A 22,352-nucleotide genomic window follows, 5' to 3' on the forward strand; every position below is an offset into this window, starting at 1 on the left:
GTGTTCTTCCTGAATTGACAGGAATTGACCCCAACCCTGATTCCAAGACCAGGATTTGCTACACGGAATGAGGGACTATTTGTTCTACCTAATCCTCTTGCTGTAAGTCTATGTCTGTTCTCTCTGTACACATCACAGCTTTCCTAAAAAAAAATAAAAAAAAGATTGAGCACTTTAACTCTATGGCTAGCTCTGTCCGAATGTGTGTAGATGTCAAGTTGAGTTGTAGAGTTATGCAAAAATTCCAATAAAGTTTTTGTATGAAACGTGTTCGCGATGTTGGGGTGTGTTTTTGTTAATCTTTGTGTGGTTATGTATACAACACTGCTGGGCCATCTCTCTCTCTTGTAAATATTGGACCATGAAGTCAAGATATTTCGGGCTCTATACCTAAGCACCTTTTGACTTAATATATCAACAAGAAACAAATGAAGCCTACAGGATGTCAGTTAGTCAAAACAAAAAAACTCCAGTCCAGGTGGTGGCGGTAATGCATCACAAGCCATGCCAACCGACATGATTATCCACAAAAATAAACATCGTTTCGGGGCATGCGGAGAATGCTTTTCATTTCGTGGCCTAGTCAAAAAGGTTCCAAACTTTAATTTGCCTAGCATTTCGCACCTAATAATAACATAACTACTGTAGCTGCAAACGTGAAACGACCCTACAAAAAAAAAAGGACACAGCTAATTCAATATCATGGTAAGCAAACAGCATATTTGCACATGGACGCTCTAGTCTAGAGCGCCTGGTTCAATTGTGTTTACGAGCATTTTGTCCAAATGGGCAAACTAGTGAGATGTGTGATACTTGAAAAAAAGGAAGTTTGCTTCTTTTACTATCATCCTAAATTAAGATATTGAATTATTTTGCCGTCTAATGCATATTACGCTACTTTCCATGATGTGGACAGTGTTACATTACACATTGATGTTTCGACCACATCGAATTGGGGGGATATTAGCCGAATTACACCCGTTTTACCTCAGATTGGGGATGTTACTATTAAAGTTTATTCAATACGATGCCAAAATATAAATTGCCTAAAAACATATTAATATCTTTGCTTTTGTACTGTCTACTTTTTCATAAGCACTGTGTGGTCACAGCTCTCAAACCCTTATTTTTCATACATAGATACATACATACATTCTGTGGTTACATTCGCCCATGGTTGGCTCCATGTGAACTACAATTCCGAAACGGTGTTTTTAAAGTTTAGAAACGTAAATTATTGCGTTCAAAACGATTTTCTAAACATATGCTGATTTGCCCCTTATCTTTCATATCAGTGAGAAATAATCTTTCAAATTAAATATATACACTTACTGTAGTAGTTTTGCACAGATCTACAAACTGTATATGCTACCAGATGACAAACTAAACTCCTCCCCAGTTAAATGTACACACAGGTAGGTGGTAATTAATTAACACAGGTGGCCACCTATGTCTTCCGTAAACAAGCGATGTAACATGGCCGTGTGAGGAAACTATTCCTGTAAAGGTGTGTAGTAATTTAACATTTTTATTGTTATTATCTCTCGCTGATATGAAAGAGTTCTTTATGTTTCCAAAACCGTAAGGCAAGCGATGTGTTTTAACGTTGACGAGCGTCGGGGGATCTTAGCAAACCCCCCCTACCAGAAGATGCTCGCGTCTATGAAGGGGTTAGACTTACAACGCAGCTATAATTTTCTTTCTCAAATGGAACGGATAATTCGGTGGCGGTCTCTCTATAAAAGTCACAGGCCACATATCAATAGACTGATTTTAATGTCAAACTATCACTTAAATAGCAACCGACCGTTGTCACTGTCGATTACCTATGGCAGGTCGTTATTTGTAGACTTTAACTAACAGGAAAAGTTGTTTGTTCCATTTTCCTTGATTGCAGCCTCCCGAAATCAACATTCCAAAACATTGATAGAAGCCTTGTACAAATGCTCATCTAACCAACCATGTAGAGGCTATTGCAAGTTTCCATGTGGCCTTTGAATAGTGTTGAAACAGTGCTACACCCCTGTTCGGTCATTTGTTACAAAAATACATTTACACATGCATGTTATTCAATCATTGCACCCACACTGCTTGTCTGCATTGCCAGGCGCTAAAATAGAAGTTGCTTCTATTTGAACACAATGCAAGTCCTGCCTCTCCTCATTGGCTTTTAGAAGCATATACCCACGTGCCATCTCCTCATTGGTTATACCCACGTGGGTGTTTGAAAGATGAACTGAGGTCAGTTGTGGTAATAGACCTTATTATGAAAGTTTGTTGCTGATCATAATATTGTAATGAAACAGGCAGGGAGCAGGTCTCGAACCCTCAACCTTCTAGCCCGAGGTCCGGCGCGCTATCGACTGTGCCGCAAAAGCATGCTCGTGCGGCAGAGTCGATTTCCGCGCTTTAAACCCAGGGTCGTTACACTACTCCCTCCTTTCAAAGAAAGCGTCCTCACGCTAGCTTGCGACTCTATGTCTTACAGGAACAAGCTCACCGGCCAAGCACACGCACTTGTCGTGGATGCAAGGTCCGATCACTTCTGACACCAATGTAATGAAACAGCAGGGAGCAGGTCTCGAGCTCTCGACCCCTAGCCCGAGGTCCGGCGCGCTATCAACTGTGCCGCAAAAGCTCAAGCGGCAGAGTCGATTTCCACGCTTATAAACCCAGGGTCATTACAATATAAAGTCCAAAGAAGAAAAACGATTCGGTTGACTGTTTTATCTGTGGATTAATTGTCGGAGTAGAGGACATTGTGCATTTCAGGTAAAATAACTTTATATTCCAGGACAAATTAGCTAGCAACAGCAAGCTAGCTAGTTAAATTGCCATACATGTTTAATGCTTTTCGACCTGTCCCCAAATTAATATAATTGGTTTAGAGTTTGTTTTGATATTTCAGCTGGCGTGTCATGGGGGACAAAATCAACTTGCGCATGATGGCGGTTTGGGCATGGTGTTACATTTACGGTGTTGGCGACCCACTTGAATCAAAATGCAGCACTTCAAAATGTAGCTAGCTGTCTTCTACAAATTGTCCTCTAACCAGTCCTCTAACCATACATTATTCCCAGATTCCGTTTGGTTTTTGAGCTGTGTAAACAGGATGTACAATCCCACTCGTGCAATTGATTTCAAAGTGATAATTGATAGGAGTGATTGAGAAAGCAGTGTTTTTTTCTCTTTCTGTTTTGGTGTGTGCAGTTTAAAAGCTTCTCGTAAAAAAAATACAAGTAATATGATTACTGTTGCACATGTACAATACCAGTCAAAAGTTTGGACACACATTTTATTTTTACTGTTTTCTACATTGTAGAATGATAGTGAAAACATCAAAACTATGGAATCATGTAGTAATGTCAACAGGCAGCAGTGACAGCATCCTTTTCAATTAAGACCCAGAGTTACAGAGTTCCTGTTTATTATCTATGCATCGTCACTTCACCTCTACCTACATGTACATATTACCTCTTACCTCGACTAACCTTATTTGTTATTTTTCTATTTTTTTTTTAATTATGATTTTATTTTTTATTTAGTAAATACTTTCTCAACACTTATTTTTGGCTTAACTGCATTGTTGGTTAAGGGCTTGTAAGTAAGCATTTCACTCTAAGGTGACTGACCTGTTATATTCGGCGCATGTGACAAATAAAATTACATTTTTGATTTGATATACCAGAAATCACCAAAACGGGTTTGCCCTGCCTTAACATAGGCCAAATTGTAGCTTGCTGGTTGACTTTACAGGAATGTTACCAAGTGAGGCTTGTCCTGGGAGGCTTCCTCCAACAGCCCATAAAGAAAAGATAGCTAGCTAGTGCACTCTATTGCAGGAATATGATAGCTACTTTTCACCAATGCAAAGACCTTGTTGGGTTTGCTAGCTAATCCTCTTCATGTCTGTGTCATTTCCCAAAGATAAGACTTGGATTGTTCTTGAATTGAGGTGGAATGTGCACCCCTCGCCCTTGCAACCATGTAAAACATGTTCAAATGACTAACAGTTACAGAACATAAATGTTTTTGTTGATATTGAACTTTTTATCAATGATGTTCATGCATTTTACTAAGGGTACAGTTGGCTTGTTGTAGTGACATGATTTAGGGATATATTATCTATTATTTTGAATTCTAGAACATAAACAAGTATTTAAATAAATGAAAACAAAGAAGTCTATTCCAAATACCTAATATAATTTATTACAAAATATAAAATAGTTTTATGTCACTGGTGTTTCTGCCTTAAATCGCTCTTTACAAAGAAGGATCCTGAGTATTAACTCTATCGGGGGAGGGGTCTAGAAAAAATAAGATAATCACATCCTTTTATTATGTCATAAATTTGATAATTCCATTGACAATTTGGTGTCTATAACCAAAGTGTCAATTGGTGTTCCTCAATTTAAATGAAATGACATTGTGATAAAAGTTATTAATCATATTACTTTAGTTATTGATCTTTAAAGGGTTAATGACCTTTGATTTGAGCATCTGGTCTCCATAAAATAATTTTTTTAATTTACCTAAAATGTATTACTACCTTGCTGGTGGCACAATGTTGTCATAAAGGTCAAAAAATATTTAGTCATTAAGCTGCCATATTAGTTGATGTACATAAGTACATTTTTCCAAAATGCCATGCCCAAATGCCACCACAAGTCCCTCTTGCTACACCTTTTCAGAAATCTAGTGTTTGTTCTATACAGATATTGAACTTGACAAGTCTACATAATATCTGTTGTTATTATTCTAGGATTGTAAGGACAGTGCCAGCCTGTCTCTTCCCTACCAACCTGATCCTGAACCTACGGTCACACTGGGTCCTGACTGTAACAGTGGAGCTCAATGCACATTGCCTCCTCTTGCACTGCTGCTGGAAGACTGCATTAACCTGCTGGGGCCAAATGCAGAGTCTATGAAACTCGAGGAGGTAGCGTAGTAAGCATACATTACAAAATGATGTAGTTCATCAATGTATATTTTTCCATTTGACACCACCTACAATTGTCTGTTTATGTTGTCTTTTGTTTTAGGATTGTGAGGACAGTCCAAGCCTGTCTCTTCCCTACCAACCTGATCCCAATTCTTCCCTCAAGAGGGTGACCGTACTGCTGAAGGACTGCAGGAAATCACTGAGTCCTGGTTGTAACAGTGGAGCTCAGAGGATACTGCTGCCTCTCAAGAGAGTTCGAGTACAGCTGGAGGACTGCAGGAAGAAGCTGGGGCCAAATGCACAATCTATACAAATTGAAGTTGTTGATAGCAGAGGTTCAACTCATCCAGGTAATTGATCAAATTTAGTAAACCTATAAGCATTTACTAATAATACTTTCCTCTAATCGGCACATAAGACGTGTCTTCCTGTGTTTCTAGACTGACTTGTTGACACTTATGTTGGTTTGTTTTGTTGGAAAGTCAATTTTTTTGATTTAGACTTCCGCATGAACTTTGATCTCAGATTTTATGTGGCCTAGAGGGTGACATTTTCCTCACAAAACAGCACTGAACTGTGGAAAACCACATCACAATACTCTGCAGTGTGGTAAAGTTAGTAATCCATTTTTAAAATTCAAGCTCTAGTTGCAGTATTAAAATACTGCCTTATGTACTGTCTTGACTCATGTCAAAATGCTTTTTATACATGGGACAAATGTCACCATGGTCCTTTCTAATTATTTAAAATGTTGTTCAATGCTTATCTTGTCTGGCTTGTCATTACTGTGATCTTGTTTGAAATGATTTAACTGATAACTAGGTTTAGTTAATGATAGTGAATGTGTTTTTGGATAAACCGACAGACCTATGTGTTTAATTTAGATGTAAAATAAAAGATTTCCACGAAAGTGTAAAACTCTTTTCCTCATCCCTGATTTTCAGTGTGATTTGTTTTATTAGATAGTGAAACAGTGATATACATCTGCCTTACATACAGAGAGGCTAGGCTACACCATCAAAGCCATCACTTCAAAGACTTCCATGAATACATCCATCAATATATTCAGTCACAACCTCCTGAAGCAAAGGCTCCTAGATTCATCTACCTATTGTATTCAAATTCCACATGAACATAATTGATTTTAAGTGATTGTTGTGGAAAAAATAAGCAACGAAGTTAAACTAATTTGATTTAAGAGTAATTGTCAGACTGAGTAAATTTAATCCCCCTTATTATTCAAAGGTCAACATTTCAACTATTTCCAGAATTTGCTAAGATCTGACTGAGCCTCAAAGCTCAATGGAATCAGTATTTGTGTTCTGTCCTGGCCACAGATAGATTTCTTATCTGCCATGAAAAGAATGTCAGGAGGTACAGGAGGAGTTTCCTGTTGAAAGTGTGAGATGTAGATGGAGCACTTCTCATGTCTCAGGGTCTGGTCTGACTACAGCACCCTGGGTCTCTTCAGGGCTTCTCCTGGATCTTCTTTGGTCTCTGAACTTCTCCCAGCCTCAGCTATAGAACTCAGAGAGATAGTTCTAGACCTTGGGGATGGGGTTCTAGAACTCTGACCCAAACGCAGCGCGGTGTTCAGATGCTGTGGGTGATGTCAGGGAGTCGTATGCAGAGCTTCTCCGAGACTGCTCAGAAATGTCATCCACTCACAGTGGAACAAAACAATGTGGCGGTCTACATGTTTCTCAACGAATGGGAGCAATTGACAATACTAAGAATATAGATTCTGCTCCAGGGTTAGTCAACCTCTGCTTCCTGTGGGTCCTGAGCTGGTCTGACTGTGGTGGATCTATAGGAAAATAACTTATGGTCAAATTCTTAAATACCTTTTCAGAATGTCTGATCATTTTCTTGCCTTCTGTACCTGGATTCCATATCTTAGACCCACTTTTGCAAAACTGGAAATACAATTTATCAATTCATAAAAAATTGTAATTGACTGTAATTACCCATAATTCTGCACTTTTTGATAGTTGTATTTCCAAATGTGATCATCACGATTTAGTTATTGCAAAGAAAATCTATTGATCTACTTGGATTTTTTAAAAGAAAGACTAACTCTTGTCAGCTTAGACAGTTAATTCAGAAAGTATTTAGACACCTTGCCTTTTTCCACATTTGGTTACGTTACAGCCTTGTACTAAAATGTATTAAATGGGAAAAAAAATCTTTCGTCAATATACAAACAATACCCGATAATGACAAACCTAAAAGTGTTTTTTAAAAACATTTTTACAAATAAAACGAACAAAAACATTTACATAAGTATTCAGACCAATTACTCAGTACTTTGTTGACGCACCTTTGGCAACGATTACAGCATCGAGTCTTCTTGTGTATGACGCTACAAGTTTGGCACACCTGTATTTGGGGAGTTTCTCATATTTTATTCTCTGCAGATCCTCTCAAGCTCTGTCAGGTTGGATGGGGAGCGTTGCTACACAGATATTTTCAGGTCTCTAAAGAGATGTTCGATCGGGTTCAAGTCCGGGCTCTGGCTGGGCCACTCAAGGACATTCAGAGACTTATCCCGAAGCCACTTCTGCGTTGTCTTGGCTGTCTGCTTAGGGTCGTTGTCCTGTTGGAAGGTGAACCCCCCCCCCCCCCCCCCTTAGTCTGAGGTCGTGAGCGCTCTGGAGCAGGTTTTCATCAAGGATGTCTCTACTTTGCTCCATTCATCTTTCCCTCGATCCTGACTAGTCTCCCAGTCCCTGCCGCTGAAGTGCATCCCCACAGCATGATGCTGCCACCACCATGCTTCACCGTAGGGATCGTACCAGGTTTCCTCCAGATGTGACGCTTGGCATTCAGGCCAAAGAGTTCAATCTTGGTTTCATCAGACCAGAGAATCTTGTTTCTCATGGTCTGAGAGTCCTTTAGGTGCCTTTTGCCAAACTCCAAGCGGATGGACTCCAAACAAATTGTAGAAACATCTCAAGGATGATCATGGTAAACTGGATGCACCTGAGCCTAATTTCGAGTCTCATAGCAAATTGTCTGAATACTTGTGCATTTCTGTTTTCTCTTTGTCATTATGGGGTATTGTGTGTAGATTGATAAGGGGGAAAACTATTGAATCAATTTTAGAATAAAGCTGTAACATAAGAGGTGTCTGAATACTTTCTGAATGCACTGCATGTTTGTGTTAATCTTTTTGCAGACAGTTGCGTTCTTTTGCAATTTTGACTATCATTAAGTCTTGATGAATGTATTGATGTTTTTAAAAGGCAGCTACATTTTGATAATGCATATAGGGGGGAACTCCAACCCGAGTTAAGCTTTTCTCTGTGTATTCTGATAAATGTAAGCATGATAATAGCTTAAGGGGTGGATATTTAAGAAATGAAGGTGTGGTGGAAGTGTCCACAGATATGCCCTATTCTTTTAGTTGTATTTTTTTGTTACTTTTACCCCCATTTTCGTTGTATCCAATTGGTAGTTAAAGTCTTGTCTCATCGCTGGAACTCCTGTACAGACTCGAGAGCCGTGCGTCCTCTGAAACAACCCAACCAAGCCACACTGATTCTTGACACAATTCCTACTTAACCCGGAAGCCAGCTGCACCAATGTGTCAGAGGAAACACCATGCATCTGGCGACTGTGTCAGCGTGCACTGCGCCCGGCCCCCCCACAGGAGTCGCTAGTGCGCAATGGGACAAGTACATCCTGCTGGCCAAACCCTCCCCTAACCCAGACGACGCTGGGCCAATTGTGGGTCTCCCGGTCGCGAACCCAGAATCTCTAGGTGGCACAGCTAGCACTGCGATGCAGTGCCTTAGACCACTGCGTCTCTCGGGAGACTTAGATCCGCCCTCTGACCTTCACTTAATACCCTCATAAGTCCACCACTTTTATGTGAGAGGGAACCATGAATAAGGCTGAGTGAACCTACTGGTTCCAAGTGGAAAAAATATCTACTTATTTTTTTAAAGATAGAAATAACAGCATTCTCCTTGCACTGTCATTTCTAAATTGATAAGAGCCAGGTAAATGAGTAATATGTTTGGAGAAGGGGATTGTAAATACACATCGCAATTGTTTTAGGTAATTTTTTCTTATGATCCCCGGAGACGAATGTAAAACCAGTCATATGGAAGCAAACTGAAAACCATATCAACATGACATGTATTGCGGCCCCATTTCCACAGTGAAGTAGGCTATAAATAGCTGTGCTGTTATTCCAAATTTTTATTGTATTTCTTCATAATTTGGAGACCCAAGCTATAGGCATCTGTCGGGCCGAACCTGCCGAGTTAATGTATGTGCTTTAGAATGTTTTAATTATACAGTGCATTCGGAAAGTATTCAGACCCCTTGACTTTTTTTACGTGTTACATTACAGCTTTATTCTAAACATTTTCCCTCATCAATCTACACACAATACCCCATAATGACATAATACCCCATAATGACATAATGCAACAAAAAATATATATATATATATACTTTATTTACATAAGTATTCAGACCCTTTGCTATGAGACTCAAAATTGAGCTCAGGTGCATCCTGTTTCCCTTGATCATCCTTGAGATGTTTCTACAACTTGATTGGAGTCCACCTGTGGTAAATTCAATTGATTGGACATGATTTGGAAAGGCACACACCTGCCTATATAAGGTCCCACAGATTGTATTTATTATGGATCCCCATTAGCTGCTGCCAAGGCGGCAGCTACTCTTCCTGGGGTCCAGCAAAATTAAGGTAGTTTAAAAACATTACAAAACATTCACAGTTTTCACAACACACTGTGTTCCCTCAGGCACCTACTCCACCACTACCCCATATCTACAGTACAAAATCAATGTGTACGTGTGTGTGTATGGTGCGTATATTATCGTGTGTGTGTGTATGCATGTCTGTGCCTATGTTTGTGTTGCTTCACAGTCCTCGCTGTTCCATAAGGTGTATTTTTATGTTTTTTAAATCAAATTTTACTGCTTTCATCAGTTACTTGATGTGGAATTGAGTTCCATGTAGTCATGGCTCTATGTAGCTCTGTGTGCCTCCCATAGTCTCTTCTGGACTTGGGGACTGTGAAGAGACTTCTTATGGCATGTCTTGTGGGGTATGCATGGGTGTCCGAGCTGTAGTTCAAACAGACAACTCGGTCCATTCAACATGTCAACACCTCTCATAAATACAAGTAGTGATGAAGTCAATCTCTCCTTTACTTTTAGCCAGGAGAGATTGACATTCATATTATTAATATTAGCTCTCTGTGTACATCCAAGGGCCAGCTGTGCTGCCCTGTTCTGAGCCAATTGCAATTTTCATAAGTCCTTTTTTGTGGCACCTGACCACACGACTGAATAGTTCCAGGTGTGACAAAACTAGGGCCTGTAGGACCTGCCTTGTTGATAGTGCTGTCAAGAAGGTAGAGCAGTGCCTTATCATGGACATACTTCTCCCCATCTTAGCTACTGTTGTATCAGTATGTTTTGACCATGACCGTTTACAATCCAGGGTTACTCCAAGCAGTTTAGTCACCTCAACTTGCTCAATTTCCACATTATTTATTACAGGACTTAGTTGGGGTTTAGTGAATGATTTGTCCCAGATACAATGCTTTTAGTTTTAGTCCTAAATATTTCTAACTTATTCCTTGCCACGCACTCTGAAACTAACTGCAGCTCTTTAAGGGTTGCAGTCATTTCAGTCGCTGTAGTAGCTGACATGTATGGTGTTGAGTCATACACATGCATAGACATACTGGCTTTACTCAAAGTTAGTGGCATGTCATTAGTAAAGATTGAAATAAGTAAGGGGCCTAGACAGCTTCCCTGGGGAATTCCTGATTCTAACTGGATTATGTTGGAGGCTTTCATTAAAGAACACTGTGTTCTGTTAGACAGGTAGCTCTTTATCCACAATATAGCAGGGGGTGTAAAGCCATAACACCTATGTTTTTCCAGCAGCAGACTATGATTGATAATGTCAAAAGCCGCACTGAAGTCTAACAAAACAGCCCCTCCAATATTTTTATCATCAATTTCTTTCAACCAATCAGTCATTTGTGTAAGTGCTGTGCTTGTTGAATGTCCTTCCCTATAGGCATGCTGAAAGTTTATCAATTTGTTTACTGTAAAATAGCATTGTATCTGGTCAAACACTATTTTCTCAAAAAGTTTACTACGGGTTGGTAACAGGCTGATTGGTCTGGTGACTTTTTCTTCCCTCCAAGCCTGGGGGCACACACTTTCTAGTAGGCTTAAATTGAAAATATGGCAAATAGGAGTTTCAATATCATCCACTATTATCCTCAGTAATTTTCCCTCCAAGTTGTCAGACTCCAGTGGCTTGTCATTGTTGATAGACAACAATTTTTTCACCTCTTCCACACTCACTTTACGGAATTCTAAATTACAATGCTTGTCATAATTTGGTCAGATATACTTGGATGTGTAGTGTCAGCGTTTGTTGCTGGCATGTCATGCCTAAGTTTGCTTATCTTATCAATTAAAAAATCATTAAAGTAGTTGGCAATATCAGTTGGTTTTGTGATGAATGAGCCATTTGATTCAATGAATGATGGAGCTGAGTTTGTCTTTTTCCCCAAAACTTCATTGAAGGTGCTCCAAAGCTATTTACTATCATTCTTCATGTATTTTATCTTTGTTTCATAGTGTAGTTTCTTCTTCTTTTTATTCAGTTTAATCACATGATTTCTCAATTTGCAGTACGTTTGCCAATCGGTTGTGCTCCCAGACTTATTTGCCATTCCTTGTGCCTCATCCCTCTCAACCATAACATTGTTAAATTCCTTATCAATCCAATGGGATTTAACAGTTTTTATAGTCATTTTCTTAATGGGTGTGTGCTTATTAGTAACTGGAATAAGCCATTTCTTAAATGTGTCAAGTGCAGCAACTGTTTACTCCTCATTACACACCATGGACCAACAAATATTCTTTACATGAACAAAATAGGAATCACTACAAAACCTATTGTATGACCTCTCATACACAGGAATGTGGTTCTGATTATGAACAGCAACACCTCCACCATTGGTATTTCATGTAAATGTTATAAACTTGTGTTGCTACAACTGTATCATCAAAGGTATTATCTAAGTGAGTTTCTGATATAGTCAGATTATGAATGTCATCTGTAACTAGCAAATGATTGATTTCATGAACCTTGTTTCTTAAGCTACATATGTTAACCTGGACTATTTTGAGCACTTTTCTTCTGGGATGCTTCCTTGTTTTCATTGCTTTACTGGGAAGCTTAGCAGAAGTAGATATGTCCATGTTATTTATGCTAGTGCAGGGTGAGCTGCAGACTGGACTTCCTTCTAGGGCACACCGCCTCAGTGCTAACAGTATAAATCTGGTTCATAGTCACATGATTACTGCATACAATAGCTGTAGGATCAGCAGAGGCATTCAGGACAGTTAGAGACATCAATTAGGTTACTTTTATTGTGTCTACCAACAACCCTGGTGTAATGTACATTTGCCACTATGGTAGGGATTAGCTGATCTGGGCTTGGGTCATTGTTTGAACACAGCCTTATACTGCTGTGAAAGGATCAAGGAACTCAAATGATTTGGGTAGATCCTATCCTCCTTATATAATGTGTTTTGTTTCCAAAAAGTATCGAAATTGTCAAGTTACACCCATTGAGCTGCAATAATCACGTAGCCAATTGTGAAGAGTCAGAATCCTGCTAAAGTGTTCAATGCCATGATTCAGAGAGGGCACAGGGGCCAGATATGATGGGTATCTAGAAGAGAGTCAATCTGCTCTTTAAAATCCAGTTTCAACTGTTCAGTGCCCTTCATAACGTCATTAAAACCCACATGGACTACAATAGAATCTATTTCCATGTCCTGATATACTACGTTTGGGAGCATCTTGGTAATGTAATTTACTCAAGCTCGGGGATAGGACGTTTTTGCAACAGGAACGTTCGCATTTTTTACCATGGAGCTGGCCAAAATCACGGCTGGCGAGAAGGACGAGGAAATCCGTCCACTTACACACTTTCCAAAATTCGGAAAATCCTTTACAGATGGGATAGAGGCAGGATGCCTTGAGCCCGTTGCGCCTGGTGCAAAGTTGACAGTGCGGGTCAGAGCAAAAGCCAAGCCATGAGGTCGAAGGAATTGTCCATAGAGGTCAGAGACAGGATTGTGTCGAGGCACAGATCTGTGGAAGGGTACCAAACATTTCTGCAGCATTGAAGGTCCCCAAGAACACAGTGGCCTCCATCATTCTTAAATGTAAGAAGTTTGGAACCACCAAGACTCTTCCTTAAGCTGGCCGCCCGGTCAAACTGAGCAATCAGGGGAGAAGGGCCTTGATCAGCGAGGTGACCAGAGTTCCTCTGCGGAGATGGGATAAACTTCCAGAAGGACAACCAACTCTGCAGCACTCCACCAATCAGGCCTTTATGGTAGAGTGGCCAGACAGAAGCCACTCCTCACTGAAAGGCACATGACAGCCCACTTGGAGTTTGCCAAAAGGCACCTAAAGGACTCTCAGACCATGAGAAACAAGATTCTCTGGTCTGATGAAACCAAGATTGAACTCTTTGGTCTGAATGCCAAGCGTCACGTTTGGAGGAAGCCTGGCATCATCCCGAAGGTGAAGCATGGTGGTGGCAGCATCATAGTGTGGGGATGTTTTTCAGTGGCAGGGACTGGGAGACTAGTCAGGATCGAGAGAAAGATGAACAGAGCAAAGTATAAAGAGATCCTTGATGAAAATCTGCTTCAGAGTGCTCAGGACCTCAGACTGGGGTGAAGGTTCACCTTCCAACAGGACAATGATCCTAAGCACACAGCCAAGACAACCTAGGAGTGGCTTTGGGATAAGTCTCTGAGTGGCCCAGCCAGAGCCCGGACTTGAACCCGATCAAACATCTCTCAGGAGAAACCTGAAAATAGTTGTACAGTGACGCTCCCCATCCAACCTGACAGAGCTTGAGAGGATCTGCAGAGAAGAATGGGAGAAACTCATCAAATACAGGTGTGCCAAGCTTGTAGCGTCATACCCAAGAAGACTCGAGGCTGTAATAGCTGCCAAAGGTTCTTCAATAAAGTACTGAGTAACGGGTCTGAATACGTGATAAATGAGATCTGCTTTTTCTAAAAATGTATCTAAAAATGTATTTTTGCTTTGTCATTATTTGGTGTAGTGTGTAGATTGCCGGGGGGGGGGGGGGGGGGGTGGGTGTGACGACAATGTAATACATTTTAGAGTAAGGCTGTAATGTAATAAAATGTAGAAAAAGTCAAGGGTGTCTGAATACTTTCCAAGTGCACTGTATGCCCAGGCTTTTCTCTGTTTTATTTGACAATTTCTATCATGTTAAATATTATCCACTATCAGGAGCTGTCAGTAATACCCACACACATTTATAACTGTCACTTAGTGTTAGTTTTGTTCAATTTGTAGCCTACATTTTCAATCAATCCATTGCATTCCGTTTACCTTTCTTCCGTCAAGTCCGTGTAGTTGTTCCTGAGGGTCGCTAGCATTAGTTAATTATATTAGGCTAACATTTTGGGACATGTAGCCTATTTGAATCATTATGTAACTCAGACTACATATAGCAGGTTAAACCTGGAGCCTGGTGCACAGTTCGGTATGACTGGACCGTTGTCATACAGTTCCATGATTAGGGTAGATTAATAGGACTATTGTTCAACCCCTATTGTACACTTTTTTTCCACCTTCCAATATTTCATGTATTGAAATTGAATATGACAACTTTCAGGATGAATCAAACCATTATTTTTTTTATTCATCAATATATTTTATGGGTAAAGGGTCTCCAAACCTGTTTTTTTAATTATGATTCATACATACAGTACATGCTTTCCTAACCTTAAAATTTGCCCAAAAAATTTGCCCCCAAAAAATCTACAAAATCAGAGTATTTTTTAATCTGCCAGTTGGTGCAGAAATGGAGCCGAATATGCTTATATTTAGATTGATTGCTTTCATTGATCCCTATATACTGAACTCTGTTCCCCGGGCGACGATGACGTGTGTCTATTAAGGCAGCCCACCGCACCTCTCTGATTCAGAGGGGTTGGGTCAAATGCAGAAGACACATTTCAGTTGAATGCATTCAGATGTACAACTGACTAGGTATCCCCTTTTCCTTTTTGTGGTGTCGACAAAATTCTAATTAAGAGGTACATCGTATTTAAAGGGATGCACTGAAAACCCTATTAAATGAAAATTCCATGAGAAAATCTGTTGGCCAGCAAGTGGGCGGGTTTTCAGTGGTTTAATTAAATTTATTCAGCGCACACAAGGGAACCAGGCCTGCAAAGCCCGTTACGCACCTGCATAAGGTAAGTCTGAATACCAACTACTGAGAAGTGCGTAGGAAAGGCGTGCATGGGAAAGAGTACATTTCTTAAATCTGAATCGGGCCCTTATTGTTTTGCAAAATGCCAACTAGTTCTGTGTCTTGTGAACACAGTTTTGAAAACCGACAACATTGTTCCAAACTATGCTTGTACATGATTGAGAAAAACAACATATGGTCAATGGTGGTTCAAACCTGGTTAAATGCTGAATGAATTACATAAAATGTATGTGTATTTAAAGCTGCAATATGTAACCTTTTGAGGGACCTGACCAAGTAAAAAAAATATGGACATAAAGCAGTTCAAGCAAGTAAAGACTATATGCAATCAATTAAAGTTATACAGTTTATAATATTAATACAGGTTAGTTAGAATGTTTCTTACTGACTGGAGGAAGCCCCTTCATGCTGTCTGTATTCCTGATTATTGCAGATTGTTCCTGCTCCTCTTCATTAGGCTGAAACACACCACCTCTCTTTCCTGCCACCATGTCCTCCATCTTCTCCAGCAGCTCTGTGACCTGAGTGACATCACCCCTGTTCTGATTATTCAGGACATGATACCTGTTCCTAAATTTCTCAACAAGCAACTGGAGGGCCTCCCCTTCACTTTCAATGTGCTGCTCAATGGTTGTGTCTCCCAGACAGTCCCCCATAGGTAAACAGCACTATAGTGTGACTCCAGACTGTCTCACTGAGAAGTGCCAGGTGTTTCTCTACTGCTCTTCGGTGTTTCTCAGTGAATTAAACATCTTCTCGTATGACCAGGAGGAGAATGTGGGGAGACACACTAAACACAATCTCCTGTTTAACCAGCTCAGGAGTTTCCACTAAGGGAACAATGTGTTTTTGTTGTTGTAAATTCCCATGGAACACACAGCAAATCATTATTGGGACACGTGCAATATGTTTTAATCATCTGAGAGTTATAAAAACACGCAAGTTAACATCGGTGTGTACAATGACTTATCTGTACCATGCTCTGAGGAAAAAGTTGGACATTATTGCTGTTTACATGACATTATATATCACAAATCAAATCAAATGTTATTAGTCACATGCGCCGAATACAACAGGTGTAGACCTTACAATGAAATGCTTACTTACGAGTCCCTAACCATCAATGCAGTTAATATATATATTTAAAAAAATATATGAATAAGAAATAAAAGTAACAAGTAATTAAAGAGCAGCAGTAAAATAACAATAGCGAGACTATATACAGGGGGGTACAGGGTCAATGTGCAGGGGCACCGGTTAGTTGAGGTAATATGTACATGTAGGTAGAGTTATTAAAGTGATTATGCATAGATGATAACAACAGAGAGTAGCAACGGTGTAAAAGAGGAGAGGGAGCAATGCAAATAGTCTGGGTAGCCCTTTGATTAGATGTTCAGGAGCCTTATGGCTTGGGGGTAGAAGCTGTTTTGAAGCCTCTTGGACCTAGACTTGGCACTCCGGTATCGCTTGCCGTGCGGTAGCAGAGAGAACAGTCTATGACTAGGATGGCTGGAGTCTTTGACAATTTTTAGAGCCTTCCTCTGACACCGCCTGGTATAGAGCTCCTGGATGGCAGGAAGCTTGGCCTGGGCCGTATGCCATACCGGGCATACGGCCATACGGCCCATGTACTGGGCCGTATGCCATACCAGGCAGTGATGTAACCAGTCAGGAAGCTCTCGATGGTGCAGCTGTAGAACCTTTTGAGGATCTGAGGACCCATGCCAAATCTTTTCAGTCTCCTGAGGGGGAATAGGTTTTGTCGTGCCATCTTTACGACTGTCTTGGTGTGCTTGGACCATGTTAGTTTGTTGGTGATGTAGACACCAAGGAACTTGAAGCTCTCAATCTGCTCCACTAAATCCCGTTAGGTAGTCTACATTATTAAGGGGGTAGAATTTGTAAAGTATATAATAAGTATGTTTTACCTATTAGTGATCTGAGGTTCTCTCTCTGTTCCTGAACCTTCATCAGTCTCTGTTTTGCTCTCTCTTCCTCTACCTTATTTCTCTCTTCTATCTTCTCTAGCTCTTTCTCTTTATCTAATAATGGCCTCCTCTGTTTCCTGACACCGTCTCCTCTATCTTCTCCAGCAGCTCTGTGACATCATTTTTCAACAAGCCACTGGAGGACCTTCCCTTCACTCTCAATGTGCTGCTCAATGGTTGTCTCCCAGAAAGTCCCCATAGGTGAACAGCACTATAGTGTGACTCCAGACTCTCTCACTGAGAAGCTCCAGGTGTTCCTCTATTACTCTGTTTCTCAGTGAATGAATCATTGACTTTATTTATTTTTTATTTCACCTTTATTTAACCAGGTAGGCTAGTTGAGAACAAGTTCTCATTTACAACTGCGACCTGGCCAAGATAAAGCAAAGCAGTTCGACACATACAACAACACAGAGTTACACATGGAATAACATAGAATAAACAATAAACAAGCCAATAACACAATAAACAAGTCAATTCTTTTATTTTATTTTTATTTCACCTTTATTTAACCAGGTAGGCTAGTTGAGAACAAGTTCTAATTTACAATTGCGACCTGGCCAAGATAAAGCAAAGCAGTTCGACACATACGACAACACAGAGTTACACATGGAGTAAACCAAACATACAGTCAATAATACAGTAGAAAAATAAGTCTATATACAATGTGAGCAAATGTGGTGAGATAAGGGAGGTAAAGGCAAAAAAAAGGCCATGGTGGCGAAGTAAATACAATATAGCAAGTAAAACACTGGAATGGTAGATTTGCAGTGGAAGAATGTGCAAAGTAGAGATAGAAATAATGGGGTGCAAAGGAGCAAAATAAATAAATAAATACAGTAGGGGGAGAGCTAGTTGTTTGGGCTAAATTATAGATGGGCTATGTACAGGTGCAGTAATCTGTTAGCTGCTCAGATAGCTGATGTTTAAAGTTAGTGAGGGAAATGTAAGTCTCCAGCTTCAGAGATTTTTGCAATTCGTTCAGGTCACTGGCAGCAGAGAACTGGAAGGAAAGGCGGCCAAATGAGGTGTTGGCTTTGGGGATGATCAGTGAGATATACCTGCTGGAACGTGTGCTACGGGTGGGTGTTGCTATCGTGACCAGTGAGCTGAGATAAGGCGGAGCTTTACCTAGCATAGACTTATAGAAGACCTGGAGCCAGTGGGTCTGGCGACGAATATGTAGCGAGGGCCAGCGGACTAGAGCATACAGGTCGCAGTGGTGGGTGGTATAAGATGATTTGGTAACAAAACGAATGGCACTGTGATAGACTGCATCCAGTTTGCTGAGTAGAGCATTGGAAGCTATTTTGTAGATGACATCGCCGAAGTCGAGGATCGGTAGGATAGTCAGTTTTACTAGGGTAAGTTTGGCGGCGTGAGTGAAGGAGGCTTTGTTGCGAAATAGAAAGCCAATTCTAGATTTGATTTTGGATTGGAGATGTTTAATATGAGTCTGGAAGGAGAGTTTACAGTCTAGCCAGACACCTAGGTATTTATAGTTGTCCACATATTCTAGGTCAGAACCGTCCAGGGTGGTGTTGCTAGTTGGGCGGGCAGGTGCGGGCAGCGAACGGGTAAAAAGCATGCATTTGGTTTTTACTAGCGTTTAAGAGCAGTTGGAGGCCACGGAAGGAGTGTTGTATGGCATTGAAGCTCGTTTGGAGGTTTGTTAGCACAGTGTCCAAGGAATGGCCAGAAGTTTACCGACTGCTACGACCAGGAGGAGAGTGTAAGGTCCTGGAGGACACAGAGACACACTGAGCACAATCTCCTGTTTAACCAGTTCAGGAGTCCACACTACAGTGGCAATAACCCACCAGCCTGGAGTGTCAAGCACAGTGACTTGCCTCTGTGCTACTTCTCCCTGTCTCTTCACACACTGAGCAGCTGTCCTCAGGTCAAACTCCTCTCTGCCCAGATGGTGTTTCCTGCTGAACTCTTTCCAGCTCTTCTGTATCTCAGCAGGACCATCCTCAGCTCTGAGTAATGGAGGGTGTCACCAGAGAGAGAGAGATACAGAGAGAGAGATACAGAGATACAGAACCAGTCAAAAGTTTGGACACTGCTCATTCAAGGGTTTTTCTTTATTTTTTACTATTTTCTACATTGTAGAATAATAGTGAAGACATCAAAACCATGGAATAACACATATGAAATTATATAGTAACCAAAAAAGTGCCAAACAAATTAAAATATATTTTAGATTTTCAATTCTTCAAAGTAGCCACTCTTTGCCTTGATTACAGCTTTGAACAATCTTGTCATTCTCTCAGCCAGCTTTATGACGAATGCATTTCCAACAGTCTTGAAAAAGTTCCCACATATGCTGAGCACTTGTTGGCTGCTTTTCCTTCACTCTGTTGTCCAACTCATCCCAAACCATCTCAATTGTGTTGAGGTCGGGTGATTGTGGAGGCCAGGTCATCTGATGCAGCACTCCATCACTCTCCTTCTTGGTCAAATAGCCGTTACACAGCTTGAAGGTGTGTTGGGTCATTGTCCTGTTGAAAAACAAATGATAGTCCCACTAAGCGCAAACCAGATGTGATGCCGTATCACTGCAGAATGCTGTGGTAGACATGCTGGTTAAGTGTGCCTTGAATTCTAAATAAATCACAGACAGTGTCACCAGCAAAGCACTGTCACACCATCACACCTCCTCCGTGCTTCACGGTGGGAACCACACATGCGGAGATCATCCATTCACCTACTCTGCGTCTCACAAAGATAAGGTGGTTGGAACCAAAAATCTATATTTTGGACTCATCAGAAAAAAAGTATATTGCTTGTGTTTCTTGGCCCAAGCAAATCCATTCTTCTTATAGGTCCTTTAGTAGCGTTTTTTTTGTTGCAGCAATTCGACTATGAAGGCCTGATTCACACAGTCTCCTCTGAACAGTTGATGTTGAGATGTGTCTGTTACTTGAACTCTGTGAAGCATTTATTTGGGCTGCAATCTGAGATGCAGTTACCTCTAAGGAACTTATCCTCTGCAGCAGAGGTAACTCTGGGTCTTAAAGTAATGATGGACTGTCGTTTGTCTTTGCATATTTGAGCTGTTCTTGACATAATATTGACTTGGTCTTTTACCAAATAGGGCTATCTTCTGTAGACCACCCCTACCTTGTCACAAAACAGCTGATTGGCTCAAACGCATTAAGCAAAGAAATTTAACAAATTCACTTTAACAAGGCACACCTGTTAATTGAAATGCATTTCAGGTGACTACCTCATGAAGCTGGTTGAGAGAATGCCAAGAGTGTGCAAAGCTGTCATCAAGGCAAAGGGTGACTACTTTGAAGAATCTCAAATGTAAAATATATTTTGATTTGTTTAACACTTTGGTTACTACATGATTCCATCTGTGTTATTTGATAGTTGTGATGTCTTCACTATTATTCTACAATGTAGAACGTTTTACAAATAAAGAAACCCTTGAATGAGTAGGTGTGACCAAACTTTTGACTGGTACTGTATATTTTCTGGAGCAGCCCACATCACAAAGCTATAGTCACATGTTTAATTTACAAATTTACATTCTCCAAGATATGATTTGAAGTACAAAGATGGACCTCTAGACTACTTACCTGCATGTGTGATTAATCTGCTGGCAGCCATATTGTCTTTCTCCTGCTGCCTCTCTTCTCTGCCTGGAGCTTGGATCACTCAGTGATGTCTGCAGTACATCTGTCTAGTTAGTTATTTCCTCATTCCCGGTTCTGACACATGGTGAGGTACAGTACCTGTTTGCCAATCTGATTACATTCCACCACTGCTCAAGTTTTATTAGTCGTACACTACCGTTCAAAAGTTTGGGGTCACATGTCCTTGTTTTTGAAAGAAAGGCACATTTTTTTGTTCATTACAATAACATCAAATTGATCAGAAATACAGTGTAGACATTGTTAATGTTGTAAATGACTATTGTAGCTGGAAACGGCTGATTTTGAATGGAATATCTACATAGGCGTACAGTGAAGAGGCAACTCTGGGATGCTGGCCTTCTAGGCAGAGTTCCTCTGTCCAGTGTCTGTGTTCTTTTGTCCATCTTAATCTTTTCTTTTTATTGGCCAGTCTGAGATAGGGCTTTTTCCTGGACAGAGGAACTCTGCCTAGAAGGCCAGCATCCCAGAGTTGCCTCTTCACTGTTGACGTTGAGACTAGTGCTTTTGATGAGCTTTAATTTTGAAAAGCTCCTCTCTGCCGATGCTACTGCAATTCTTAGGGCTATCCAACGTTTAGGATAGAGTAACTCCAGGTTTTTCTCACAGAGAAAGGAAAGCAGCTCAAAGGCAGTCATCTTGTCTGATGGCAGATCAGGTCAATTCTGAATCTCGTGTGCCAGATCCATTCCACTGATGTCACAGTCATCTCTGAAGGTTAGAGTGTTTTCAACTTCCATGCAGTGAGCCTTTAAAGATTCACTGGACATCTGAGAGGCAGTGCTGAAGTTCAGCAGCACTCCATATTTGGTTTTCACCTGGTTCAGTGTTTCAAATCTCTCATCCATGGATGTCACAGCAGAGTCGACCACAATGTTGAAGTAGTTGACTTCAAGGTTTTTCAGTACATCAGTCACTGGTTCATCAGGAGCCTCATAGCTGAAATGCCTCTTGCTGTTTCTCAGTCTCTTCTCTTTCAGAACAGCCTCCACATGAATTTCTTCACAAATGCTGTTGTCTGGACCTCAGAGAATCCAGTTTCCCAGTATGTAATGAGGGAGGCCATTGCATTTGCGATTCAATTCACTGCAATATCCAACTGCATTGAGGCAGATTGGAGGAGCTTGTTCACCTTGTTTGTCATTGTCAGTATCTCACACCATTCGACACAGCAAATCAAGAAGCGGTAGGACACAACTTCCTCTGCAAGTGCTTGTGTCTCCACTTTGGCCACATGATCATTGATCGTCTGTCTGGCTTCCAGTAATGCCTCCCGAACCTCATAAGTCTAATACCTGATTGTATGAGCACTTTGGAGCCTACTCTCCCATCTTGTGTCACCCCGTGACTTCACAGTTATGTTCACGTGTTTCTTCAAAACACTCCATCTTTGTGTGCCAGCTGAAAAGAA

The 22,352-nt window shown here is 40.7% G+C and overlaps 1 long non-coding RNA gene across 1 annotated transcript; it reads left to right on the forward strand.

Annotated features, from left to right (window-relative positions):
* Nucleotides 1-533: 533 nt before the first annotated feature.
* Nucleotides 534-5,872, forward strand: LOC120059840. Its single transcript, XR_005478176.1, has 3 exons — nt 534-705; nt 4,763-4,939; nt 5,043-5,872. It is a non-coding gene; the product is annotated as an uncharacterized LOC120059840 (long non-coding RNA).
* Nucleotides 5,873-22,352: the final 16,480 nt, after the last annotated feature.

This window comes from Salvelinus namaycush, chromosome 15 (genome assembly GCF_016432855.1).
Source record: "Salvelinus namaycush isolate Seneca chromosome 15, SaNama_1.0, whole genome shotgun sequence".
Taxonomy (NCBI): Eukaryota; Metazoa; Chordata; class Actinopteri; order Salmoniformes; family Salmonidae; genus Salvelinus; species Salvelinus namaycush.